This window comes from Oncorhynchus mykiss, chromosome 15 (assembly GCF_057628025.1).
Source record: "Oncorhynchus mykiss isolate SJ-2025 chromosome 15, ASM5762802v1, whole genome shotgun sequence".
Classification (NCBI taxonomy): Eukaryota; Metazoa; Chordata; class Actinopteri; order Salmoniformes; family Salmonidae; genus Oncorhynchus; species Oncorhynchus mykiss.
Window position 1 is genome coordinate 22,849,968 of NC_143036.1, and position 13,441 is coordinate 22,863,408.

The 13,441-nt window shown below is 42.8% G+C and overlaps 1 protein-coding gene across 2 annotated transcripts in view; it reads right to left on the minus strand.

The window, feature by feature from the left end:
- The window catches only part of LOC110489804 (VOPP1 WW domain binding protein), a 95,190-nt gene that overhangs the window by 45,867 nt on the left and 35,882 nt on the right, over positions 1 to 13,441 (minus strand). The gene's annotated exons all lie outside the window — the stretch shown is intronic.

A 13,441-nucleotide genomic window follows, 5' to 3' on the forward strand; every position in this document is an offset into this window, starting at 1 on the left:
GTCTAGTAATTATGAACGGAGCAGAGCAGATCTTTCCTGTTATAACTATGGCTGAGGGATTGGCATGTTAGTATTTTAAACATATGAAATTGGAATCAATTCCCATATGTTCCAAGAGAGACCAGAGATATGGCCATTCTAGTCTATCAAAAGCTTTTTCTGTGTCGAGAGATAAAACAGCCCAAGGAGTTGTTGTTTCTGATTAAGCATTTACGATATGTAATAGTCGACGGAGGTTATCCAAAGATAAACCTTTAACAAACCCACTTTTGTCCACGAGGACCAATTTGGGCAAATAAGTCTTGAGATGGGAGGGACAACAACATTTTGCAAAACAGTTTAAAATCTGTGCTTATCAAAGAAGGGGCGATAGTGAGAACACTGGGTGGCAGGCATCCTTACCTTTTTGAATAAAAGCAAAATTTGTGCTGTATTCACATCTCTCCCAAATGAACCTTTGTGAATTGCTGTGTTAATAATTTCAAACAATAGTGGACCTAATTGATTCAAACATTTCAAATAGACCTCAAGAGGAATACTGTCCAATCCAGGGGATTTGCCTATAGAAGAGTCATTCTTCATTATTTTAGAAAGGACTTACTCTGGCTTGGTGTGGATTTACAATCAGAGGTGTACAGTTTCTTATAGAGGCGGGAGAATCTGATACATTTGGGTTCTGATACTAATTCCCCCGTTTCAGATTCAATAGTTGCGATATCAGCTAATTGATCATTACTGTGTAGCTTGTTGGCCAGTAAAAGACTGGGACGATTACCGTGAAAGTAGTTAGTTGAGTCCAACTATGGATGGCAAACTCTGCTCTCCGTCTTATCAATAAATTAAGGTGTCTCGACTTTAGAAAGAGTAATAGCTACCTGGTCTGGAACAAAAAATGTTGTTGAGAACGTTAGAAAGCAGTTAACATTTCCAATTCTGATATCTTCTTTAATTGTTATTTATTCAACCCAGATGCAAATAAAGTATAATTATTGTATTAAAACCTTTGGTGGCATTCCACAGAATATGGGGGTCATTGACTGAATTATTATGGATCATTATTAATTAATTTAATTAAATGTCACATTTATCACAGAATGTAGGATTTTTGGGTAATGAAATGATGAAATGCCATCTTGTGGCTCTTTTGGGAGATTCTGACATAGTTGGCAGTAGCAAGCGTGATGATCAGACAAGCGCATGTTGAATTTCTATTTTCTTAATGTAGGTGTATATAATATAACATCGATCTGGGAGAATGTTCTGTGTCTGTTTGAGTAGAATGTGTACTCTTTTGCTTTCAGTTTATGTGCTCGTCAGGCATCAATGACGTTGTAAATCAGAGCGTATACATTGGTTGCGTGTGGATAGTGAACTAAGCAAAAAAAGAAACGTCCTCTCACTGTCAACTGCGTTTACTTTCAGCAAACTTAACATGTGTAAATATTTATATGAACATTACAAGATTCAACAACTGAGGCATAAACTGAACAAGTTCCACAGACATGTGACTAACAGAAATGGAATAGGGTGTCCCTGAACAAAGGGGGGGAATGAAAATCAAAAGTAACAGTCAATATCTGGTGTGGCCACCAGCTGCATTAAGTACTGCAGTGCATCTCCTCCTCATGGACTGCACCAGATTTGCCAGTTCTTGCTGTGAGATGTTACCCCACTCTTCCACCAAGGCACCTGCAAGATCCCAGACATTCCTGGGGGGAATGGCCCTAGCCCTCACCCTCCGATCCAACAGGTCCCAGACATGCTCAATGGGATTGAGATCCGGGCTCTTCGCTGGCCATGGCAAAACACTGACATTCCTGTCTTGCAGGAAATCACGCACAGAACGAGCAGTACGGCTGATGGCATTGTCATGCTGGAGGATCATGTCAGGATGAGCCTGCAGGAAGGGTACCACATGAGGGAGGAGGATGTCTTCCCTGTAACGCACAGGGTTGAGATTGCCTGAAATGACAACAAGCTCAGTCCGATGACTGTTATTGTCTTAACGTCACCACCCCAGACCATGACGGACCCTCCACCTCCAAATCGATCCCGCTCCAGTGTACAAGCCTAGGTGTAACGCTCATTGCTTCAACGATAAACGCGTATCTGACCATCACCCCTGGTGACACAAACCGTGACTCGTTAGTGAAGAGCACTTTTTGCCAGTCCTGTCTGGTCCAGCGACGGTGGGTTTGGGCCCATAGGCAACATTGTTGCCGGTGATGTCTGGTGAGGACCTGCCTTACAACAGACCTACAAGCCCTCAGTCCAGCCTCTCTCAGCCTATTGCGGACAGTTTGAACACTGATGGAGGGATTGTGTGTTCCCGGTGTAACTCGGGCAGTTGTTGTTGCCATCCTGTACCTGTCCCGCAGGTGTGATGTTCTGATGTAGCGATCCTGTGCAGGTATTGTTACACGTGGTCTGCCACTGCGAGGATGATCAGCTGTCCGTCCTGTCTCCCTGTAGCTCTGTCTTAGGCGTCTCACAGTACGGACATTGCAATTTATTTCCCTGGCCACATCTGCAGTCCTCATGCCTCCTTGCCTAAGGCACGTTCACACAGATGAGCAAGGACCCTGGGCATCTTTTTTTGTGTTTTTCAGAGTCAGTAGAAAGGCCTCTTTAGTGTTGTCGTGACGTTGAATTAGTTAATGTGACGACTGCTGTTCATCGAATGATTAAAGTTTCTAATTGCGTGATTAACTGAATCAAGCAATTATTAACTCAACCTGGGGCACCATGGGAAAACTAGTTTTTAATTGGAGTTTCTATTTCCCAAGTTAACTCAAAGAATATCAGAATATCGATTTTACAACAGCCGCTAATTAACCAGTTGCCTCTACCAATCTCGTTCTGAAAGTCGTATAGCCCGTGAATCTGCACGGACCCGGGTCTCACCAATGAATTCGTACCACACCAATCTTAGTTGAATATTTGTTTACTAAAAAGCTAAAATGATAAAAAAAAGTACACATAGACAAAACACATTATAGGCTATTGATTAGAACTTAGTATAACGGGCCAACACACTATGGCGCGTGTTACCCACAATGGGGATTTCAAAAGAGAGAGAAAAAAGAAAGTACACAAGAGAAATATACATTTGGGTGAATTTGTCAGCTACGCACTACTCCGGCGCACCTCTCTGAGCGTCCTCCCGATGTCAGTGTCCTTTTTGCCTTAGGAGTCTGTTCCCTCACCCTTTGCTCTGGAAGGGGTCTTCTGAGGACAGACACCTCTGAATGAAACCCTTTAGATACTACGATTTGATGGGAGATGGAGGCTAGGTGGTTTGACTTGAATTCACCCGCTTAGACACAGCTACTCATCCGTAGCTTGGGTAGAAAAATATTTTTGTCCTCAAACTTGCGTTGCGTTCTGGGTTCGTTGACTTTTTAGACCTTGTTGCAGCTTGGGTCACGTAGTCTTGTCTGTAAATTCTATACTCACAGGTTTTATACCCTTGGGTCAGAAGTGGGCGTAACCGCCTTTAGGGCAATTCTCTGGGCGTACCAAGTTAATGAGGCAAGGTCTAGATTGTATTCAAATCCAATTTTAGTCAACTAACTTAACATTTCATCTTCCCCAAAACATTCTCTTTGATTTGGATATTTTCCATACAACGTACAATGTATAAACATCAAACATCTACTAGGAAAACTCTTCACATTACAATGTTTTCGTAATAACGTCATCTATTAACCTTTAATAACAAAACAAAAATGACATACATTTTCATATTCCATCTATTGTCATGACCACCATTGTGGCTGACGGAAACCATTGTTACAAAGTCCCTTTATTTCATGTTTAATGTTCTGAGGCTGGTTCTCCATAGTAACAGGACAAAGGAATTTGTCTGTGGCCTGAGATTTACCAGGGGCGTGAGGGGTCATAAAACCCCCCACATCTTCAGACCCCTAGATCTCACCTCGTCCGTTGGGGTTGAGAGATAATCTGTAGGGTTGTGGTCTCCTGTAACCTGACCTGGTCAGGACAGTCATGACAGTGTCCTAAGTTTTCATAACTGTGACCTTAATTGCATACCGTCTGTAAGCTGTTAGTGTCTTAACGACCGTTCCACAGCCCCGTATGTCCAAAATGGCATTCATGAATTAAGTTAATTCCAACAATTTGCTATTCAGAGAATCAAAAAATGTAGGATCTTGTGAATTTGGAAACACGTGAAACATGAATAAAAAGGCAATTTTCTTTACATTATGGATGCATTTAAGGAAAGTGATTCTGCCTTCTCGGTCTTCGCCTTTACCAAGGATGGTGATTGAGTTTCTTATGTATCATTATGATTACACCCTTAGTTTTGTTTATAGCTGATTAAAAAGCAGCCAGTTTGAACAAATGGTTCTGTATTCTATGTGGATAATTGTGGAGCAGGTGTGTGACTTGGAGCATTGCTAAATCAATATGCTTTCTTGCTTGGATATCAAGACAGCTGGAACGTTTCATAGAACAATTTAGGCCTTTCAAATTCCAAGAGATTAGCGAGCGGTGTCATAGTTTATCAGAAAGGAATGCTATATTAATGATATCAATTGTTATATTTCATGTTGATAAGCCCATGGATGTGTAAAAAAAAGCAGGACCCACAGGGAAACCCACCCATTTGTCATTCTCCACCCAGAAAACCCTCCCTGTAAACCCCCCCCTCCCTGACCCCCTCCTCCCTAGCCACAGCCCCCCCTCCCCAGTTCCCCCTGCCCTGCACCATCATTACAGGGATGCAGCATAACTGTGAGTGGCAGCCTTACATATGGAGTCTCTTAAGCAGTATACTTTTCTGACCCATCCAATCAATAATAAATTAGACTAGATTATATAGAGCAGGGATGGGTAACTCCAGTCCCCAGGGCCTGCTTGGTGTCACACGTTTGCCCCAGCTAACACACCGGACTCCAATAATCAACTAAATCATGATCTTCAGTTTAGAATGCAAATACACTGAACAAAAATATAAAACGCAACATGTAAAGTGTTGGTCCCACGTTTCATCAGCTGAAATAAAAGATTCCAGAAATGTTCCATACACACACAAAATGTCTTTCTCACAAATTTGCTGCACACATTTGTTCACATCCCTGTTAGTGAGAATTTTTCCTTGCCATGGTAAATCATCCACCTGACAGGTGTGGCATATCAAGAAGCTGACTAAAGAGCATGATCATTACACAGGTGCACCTTGTGCTGGGGACAATAAAAGGCCACTAAAATGTGCACTTTTGTCACACAACACAATGCCACAGATGTCTCAAGTTGAGGGAGCATGCAATTGGCATGCTGATTGCAGTGTCTACCAGAGCTGTTGCCAGAGAATTCAATGTTTCTCTATAAGCCACCTTCAATGTTGTTTTAAAGAATTTGGCAATACGTCCAACTGGCCTTACAACAGCAAACAACGTGCATGACGTTGTGTGGGCGAGCAGTTTGCTGAGGTCAACATTGGCGGTGGGGTTATGGTACGGTCATGCATAAGCTACAGACAACAAACACAATTGCATTTTATCGATGGCAATTTTATTGCACATAAATATCGTAACGAGAACCTGAGGCCCATTTAGACCCAAGTCATTGTCTGTAGTTTTTTTCAACTTAGTATACGTTTGTTTTAAAACTATGAAGGTGTGGCATTTCTAATGAATTATTTATTTTTCAAGGTATCTGTGACCAACAGATGCATATCTGTATTCCCAGTCATGTGAAATCCATAAATTAGGGCCTTTTGAATTTATTTCAATTGACTGATTTCCTCATTTGAACTGTAAAATCAATGAAATTGTTGCATGTTGCATTTATATTTGTGTTCAGTATAGTTTAAATGAACTGTGTTTACTAGGGATGGGGAAAAAGTGTGACACGACTCCGGCCCCCGAAGACTGGAGTTGCCCTCCCTGGTATGAAGAGTCTCATATAGACGCTCCAGCAGACTCCTCTTCTTAATAAACTAAGCTTCTACACTATTCTATCCTCGATTCCCCTCTGAGGTACACCTGCTGTGCAGACAGAAACAAAGTCAAATTTGATGCCTCCCGCGACAGCCTTCGGAAGATTTTCTTATGAAAATGGGCCCCTAGCTACAGTACATTGATAAGGTATACTATGAGTTATGTCAGGCAGGCCTATGTTATAAAGCCATTGTAATTGGAGGGCTGGTGTGTGTGTGTGTGTGTGACGAGACACTCCGAGCGGCAATTGATGGGGTTGGAAAGTGGCGCAGTGACTGGCTCCAGACAGACATGTATATACGGTCTCATTTGTAATCCGCTGGTTCCTGTCACGCGATGGCCGGATATGAATAAGGGAACAAGAGACAAATGAGAGAAACCCGAGAGGGAGATGAAGTAATTTACGAGCCAGCACAGTCAATCCAAGGTCCTCTCTAATCATTAAACCCAGGATTTTACCCCAATGCAAATGTTAAATCTGAAAGGGGGGGAGTAAAGGAGACAGAGACATGACAAAGAGAGGGAGAGAAGTAGACAGGCATGAGACTGGGAGAGAGAGAGGGACTGGGGAGAGACAGACCGAGAGTCAGGAGAATGAGCGCAAAACTAGTCATCAGAAAACAGAAAAGAAAAAGAGTGGAAAAACCCCCATGCTCATAAACCTGTAATAAGTCAATTTCACTTCCGTCTTTTCATTTCACTTCTGTCTCTTCGCAGCAATTCAGATTTCATTCTTCAAAAGGTTCCCTGAACATTTGATGAGGTTTCTGTGAATTAGGAATGTTGGAAACATTCTCCAGCTTCCTCCCTCTTTCCTTCCTGCCCTTACTCTGATGTATTGGTCTTGTGAATAAAATCCAACACAGCAGAAACATCCATAGAAGTCAGTGAAGACAGTTTCTCACATTAAAAGTTGCACGTTAAAAACCCTCGCTCCAAGAGTACAGGATGGGTACATTACTTCCCTGGCTGTCACACTCAATTGGCAATGAACATTTTCCATAACAGTGGGAGAGAAATATGGCAGTCATCATCAGGACATTAGGGTTGATATCAGGGACCAGCCGGGAGCCACACTTCACCCCATCGTCCTCTGATTGTTCACAACAAAGTATTTTAGGTGGTGGGTCGAAGCTGGAAAACAAGAAGTTTATTGATCCCCGTTGGGGTCGCCTTCAATTCTTGCACATTTTCTCCTAAAAAGTATGTTTCAACAGTGTCTGCTCAGGTACATTTTCCAAACTATGGAACCTATCAGAACTCCCGTACATACTGCTCGTGACAAATATCGCCAATGGCCTACTTCCATCTACGACGTTAACAGTCTCGTGTGAAAACACGAGCTGCTGTCTGATGAAGGGGAACAGATATAGTTAGCTACCAAAGACTGAAATCAGATACATATGTTTGAGTGCACTTGCACAACAAAATGTGGAGGGGTGTGAATACTTTACGGCACCGTACATTCGAACGAAGAACACGATCAAACGGTGTTTCACCATTTATTGAGTACAGGGACAAATAGCAAAGTTGTCTCAGGCAGAATCTAAGTATAATGTAACCTACCAATCAATTATTGGAACAGTGACCCATTTTGTTGTTTTCGCTTTGTACTCCAACACTTTTGAAATTATACAATGACTATGAGGTTAACGTGCAGACTGACAGCTTTAATGTGAGGGTATTTTCATCCATATCTGGTGAACCATTTAGAAATTACAGCACTTTTTGTACATAGTCCCTCCATTTTAGGGGAACAAAAGTATTGGGGCAAATGAACTTATACTGAACAAAAAAGTATGTAAAGTGTTGGTCCCATGTTTCATGAGCTGAAATAAAAGATCCCAGAAATATTCCATACACTCAAAAATCGTATTTCTCTCAAGTCTTTTGTTTACATCCCTGTTAGTGAGCACTTCTCCTTTGCCAAGATAATCCATCCACCTGACAGGTGTGGCACATCAAGAAGCTGATTAAACAGCATGATCATTACACAGGTGATATGTGTAGTATTTGATCCCATATTCCTAGCACGCAATAGGATATTTTTGCGTCTAACGTTCTCACTCATCATTATTCAGGCCTCATTCAGGACTATCCGTAATCATTGTAGCATCCACATTAATGTACTGTATCATTGTGTCATTTCAAATCCTAAGTGCTGGAGTACAGAGCCAAAAGATGGAAAAAAATGCTTCACTGGCCCAATAATTAAGGAGGACACTGCATATCAAGTGCTGTGGAGGGCACAATATTACAATGTTGCAGTCCAGAAATTATCGCTTATCCATCTATGCCAAAAGCCTGGGCCTCTGATGGAGTCTGTAGATCTGTCATCAACACATGCTTCAGTATTTCCGCTTCTCTCTAGGAGCATTTGTGTGCCCAGGTCCCATAGGCATATAGAAAGGATTCCACCCTGGTCACCAATGAAGCTGACCAGTATAGAGTGGCTTCAACAGAATGCAATCTAAAGCCTCTGTGGTCCAGACACGAAAACTACCATCTATAGCAAAAGCCTGGGCTCCTGACAGGGTCAATATAATTCTCCCCACTGCATGTTTAAATAGTAAAATATTCTGTTTGTCACCTGTTAAACTGATACTACATTGAATTTAGTCTTTGAGATGCTCAAACAAGCACTTGCATCTGTAGTTGGTGTTCTTCAACTCTAAAATGCACTAGACTGTAAGACAAAACCCACAAAGAAAAGACAACAGGCAAATACATATGTGGTCTTTGTCTAAATAGTGACGGCAGGGCTAGTTCAAACTGCAGGTCTTGGTGAATAGATCATTGGAGACAAAAGTGAGAGACAATGAATAAAGATGCTCAAACAAGCATCTGTAGTGGCTCTTCTTACATTCTAAAATGCACTAGATCAGGGGTGTTCAACTCTTACCCTTCAAGGTGCAAGGTCTGGAGCCTGCTCGTTCTGGTCTATTTGATCATTAATTGCAAGCACCTGGTGTCCCAGGAGAGGGGAACAATTAAAAAATGCAGTGTAATGGGCTTCGAGGTCCAGAGTTGAGTTTGAGGGCACTAGACTGTGTAAGACCAAACCCACAAAGAAAAGACAACAGGCAAAAATGCATGTGGTCCCAATGTCTAAATAGTGATAGTTGAAACTGCAGTCGAATGGTTCTTCTCACAGGTGAGTAAATGACCCCATGCTTGGTGAATAGCACTTGGTTGATCTCTGGGAGCAGGATACAGGAGAGTTGAATAGATCCTGTCATACAAAAGTGAGAGACAAGAATTAATCAAATAAATCGCAGCAAAAGGAATGTTGTGTGCAAGCTAGAAAATGAACATCCTGACAGTCTGAGGCAGGGTGATCTGCAATCATCCTATTTCACTTATTGACAGGGATAAAATGTGGCATTTCTTATTTGTTATGAATGAAATTGGTGGGTCCTGCTTTGATGACTTCATTAGATTTACACTACTTGTCCTATCGGTTTTTGTGGTATTAAATTATTACTTGGATTAAACTAATAGCTAAAACGCTCCTTGTCCCTGAATGACATGCTAGTGATACAGCCATCTTCGAGCTAGTTACCAACATATCTACTTGTAACTAGCAAGCTAGCTACATTACCACGGTTGCTGTTATCTAAGTTGGGAGTCATTTTACAGCATCACGTTTCTATAACTAAATATAGAAACGTGAAATTAGATTACAAAAAATATATATACTTTACCTGATAGCAGTTTGTTGGACGGAGATCGAGATGTCACCAGCTGTCTACTACCTTAGATATGGATAAAGTGATTGGCAGACGTGATCAGCAGAGATAGTACACTAGACTAGATTTTTTTTTACAGTTTAGTACTACGTGGCGTTTGCCTGTCCAGCTAGTGAACATAAAAATATGTGAAAAATTTGCAATTCAACAAACGGAAATGTGTTTAGAATAAATAAATACACATGATGTAAAAACCAGCTCTTCCCTTCGACAGAAATCGATCATCTGGCGAACTAAAGCAGATAGCTTGCTACAGCTCACCACCTATTTGGGCTGGGGTGGGAATGAGCAGGCACGTGTGTGTGTGTGTGTCTGTGTATCAACTTTAATTAGCCCTACGTCCAGGATAGATATGCTTACTTGCAGGTTCCTGCAACAATGAAACAACAATTTGAAACAAAAGATAAGAATACAAACAATGTAAATGGCTCAGTAGAATATAATTAAATTTTTTAGCACAAGTATAATAAAGGAAGGTACAAATTATATGATTTACATGTGTTTTGGGGAACGGGGGGATTGGGGGGCCAGTGTTTAAGTTGTGTAGTATTTAGCAATAATAAATTGGGGGGCCAGTGTTTAAGTTGTGTACTATTTAGCAATAATAAATAAGAGTCCGGTAGCAGCAGTTGTGATGTGTGTGTGTAGCATGAATGTATATGCCCACGTGTGGGTGAGTGTATGTCTGTGTGGGTGTGTGCATGAATGAGTGCATGTGTGCTAAGGTACGGAGAGTCAGTGCAGGCGGTCAAGTCCAGTTAAACTGTTCTGATGGCTTGTAGATAGAAACGGTCTCTAAGCCTGTTGGTAACAGACCTCATGCTCCGATACAGTCTGCCCGATAGTAAGGGATTGAACAGCTCGTGGCTGGGGTGTGTATGGTCCTTGATGATGCTGCGAGACTTCCTCAGGCACTATTTCAAGTAGATGTTCGGGATGGGTGTGCACACGGACCTGTGATGTACTGGGCCGTCTTCACAACCCGCTGGAGGGCCTTGCGGTCGTGGATGGAGCATTTCCTGTACCAGGCTGTGATGCAACCGGTCAGGCTGCTTTTGATGGTGCAGCGGTAGTATTTGGAGAGGACCCAGGGTGGCATGCGACATTTCTTCAGCCGCCTTAGGAAGTATAGATGCTGTTGCGCCATCTCGACAAGAGTGGCGGTGTTGTTGGTCCATGTCAAGTCGTTGTTGATGTGGACGTCAAGTAACATAAAACAGCTGACTTCACTGCAGCCCCGTTGATGTAGATTGGGGCATGTTCCCTCCTCTGCTTCCTGAAGTCAACAATCAAACTCATTTGTTTTGCTGACATTGAGGGAGAGGTTATTGTCCTGGCACCACAATGCCAGTTCACTTACTTCCTCCCTATAGGCCGACTTGTCGTTGTTGGTTATCAGGCCTACAACGTGGTGTTGTTAGCAAACTTGGAGTTGGTGTCGTGCAAAGCCACGCAGTCGTGGGTGAATAGGGAGTACTGCAGTGTGCTGAGGACACTGTGTAAAGAGTCAGTGTGGAGGAGGTGGTGTTCCCGATACTCACAGCCTGTGGTCTGCCCATAAGGAAGGTGTGTGTGTGTGTGTGTGTGTGTGTGTGTGTGTTCGTGTGACAGTGATTATAAAAGAGATAAGTGTCCGACACCTCTCCCAGTCTCACATATACTTCCTTTGCGTCACTCAAACGGATGGGCACGTTTTCCCAATACCGCAACAGCCCCTCACTTCATTACTGCCGAACAAAACTCAGCCACATTATCATTCCGTGCCAGGGCTACGGCTTGCCACATCCCCGGAACAGCACGCTCTACGCGATCGGTAGCATTACATCCAGATGAGTCGGATGATTAGCACCACGTTGGGGTGAAATGCAAATCCAATGTCTATTCCAGGTCCTGGAAAAACACGCCGCTATCTATAATTGGTTCCTGCCCAGTGAACTTCTGCCTGGCCACCTGGGGGAGGGGGGGGGGGGGGGGACCTGCATCTTAACACCAGAGCACAAAGCTCTTGCTGTGGGTGAATCCCTTCCAGAGCCTGCAGTCAGCAGTCAGAGGCTTGTACATTAATCAGGAGCTCTGGGGCCCCTGATGAGCTGCTCTCTAACCAGGGCTGGGACTTTAAGACTAGCCCTTTTCACCCAGACACCAATGGACATCAAACAGCTTGGAGGCATGATGTGATTCACCCATTCCTCTTCTTCACTCCACCGTTTCCTCATGTAAATAATCTGGACGCTAACCACTAGCAGGTAGCCTGGTGGTTAGAGCGTTGTGATTGAATCCCTAAGCTGACAAGGTAAAAATCTGTCGTTCTGCCCCTGAGCAAGGCAGTTAACCCACTATTCCCCGGGCGCCACAGCCATGGATGTCGATTAAGGCAGCCACCCGCACCTCTGATTCAGGGTTAAATGCAGAAAACACATTTCAGGTATAGGCATTCCGTTGTACAACTGACTAGGTATCCTCTTTCCCCAGTAGATATACAGTAAACTGCCAAAATAAAGGAAACACCAACACTGGAGGGATGCGACACCATTCTTCCACAAGAAATTCCATAATTTGGCGTTTTGTTGATGGTGGAAAATGCAGTGTCAAGGGCTGCTCCAGAATCTCCCATAAGTGTTCAATTGAGTTGAGATCTGGTGACACACACACACACGGCAGGTAGCCTAGCGATTGACACATGATTCTAAGCATGCTGAGATGTTAATTGCTTAATTAACTCAAGAACCACACCTGTGTGGAAGCACCTGCTTTCAATATACTTTGTATCCCTCCTTTACTCAATTGCTTCCTTTATTTTGGCAGTTACTTGTAGTTTTCCCTGTATATGATGATGGTAGTGGAGTTTCACTGATCGCACAGCAAAGGACTCTTCGCTTCCTGTGCCCTATCATGGATAACTGCTGGAAATCACGGATAACTCCTGTGCCCTGACTGCTGGAAATAGTTTGATTCCTGCCAATGCCACAGTATGCAGGGAGAAGGATGATGTCAAACGCTGGTTGTCTTCCATTACCTAGGTGATCTCTTCATCGAGGCGCACACTCTCATTTTAATGAACAACGGCCGACACTGGTAGTTACCAGCGAGGGAGAATGGATGGGCAGCTTAAGCCAGGGAGAAGTGCTGTGGGTCTGAATTAAGGCCCTGGTCAGAGGGAATACAAGATGTCTTAGCTCACTGGAGTGTGACATTAAGCTGCAAAAGCAGGATGACCCATTGTGAAAAGGCCAGTCTCGTCTCCCACAAACAGTATGTACGGTAAGCCTTGACAAAGACACTTGTGTACACTCGTGGATGAGACGATTGCCTCAACAGACACTGTGCTTCTTCTGAAAAGAAGTGTTAATACGAAAAATGGATTTTTATTGATAAAGACACTATCATTTGACTGTACACAACGTTCAAAAGTTTGGGGTCACTTCGAAATGTCCTTGTTTTTGAAAGAAAAGCACATTTATTGTCCATTTAAAATAACATCAAATTGATCAGAAATACAGTGTAGACATTGTTAATGTTGTAAATGACTATTATAGTTGGAAATGGCAGATTTTTTAGGGAATATCTACAGTCATACAGAGGCCCATTATGAGCAACAGTCAGTCCTGTGTTCCAATGGCACGTTGTGTTAGTTAATCATTTTAAAAGGCTCATTAGAAAACCCTTATGCAATTATGTTCGCACAGCTGAAAACTGTTGTGCTGATTTAAGAAGCAATAAAACTGT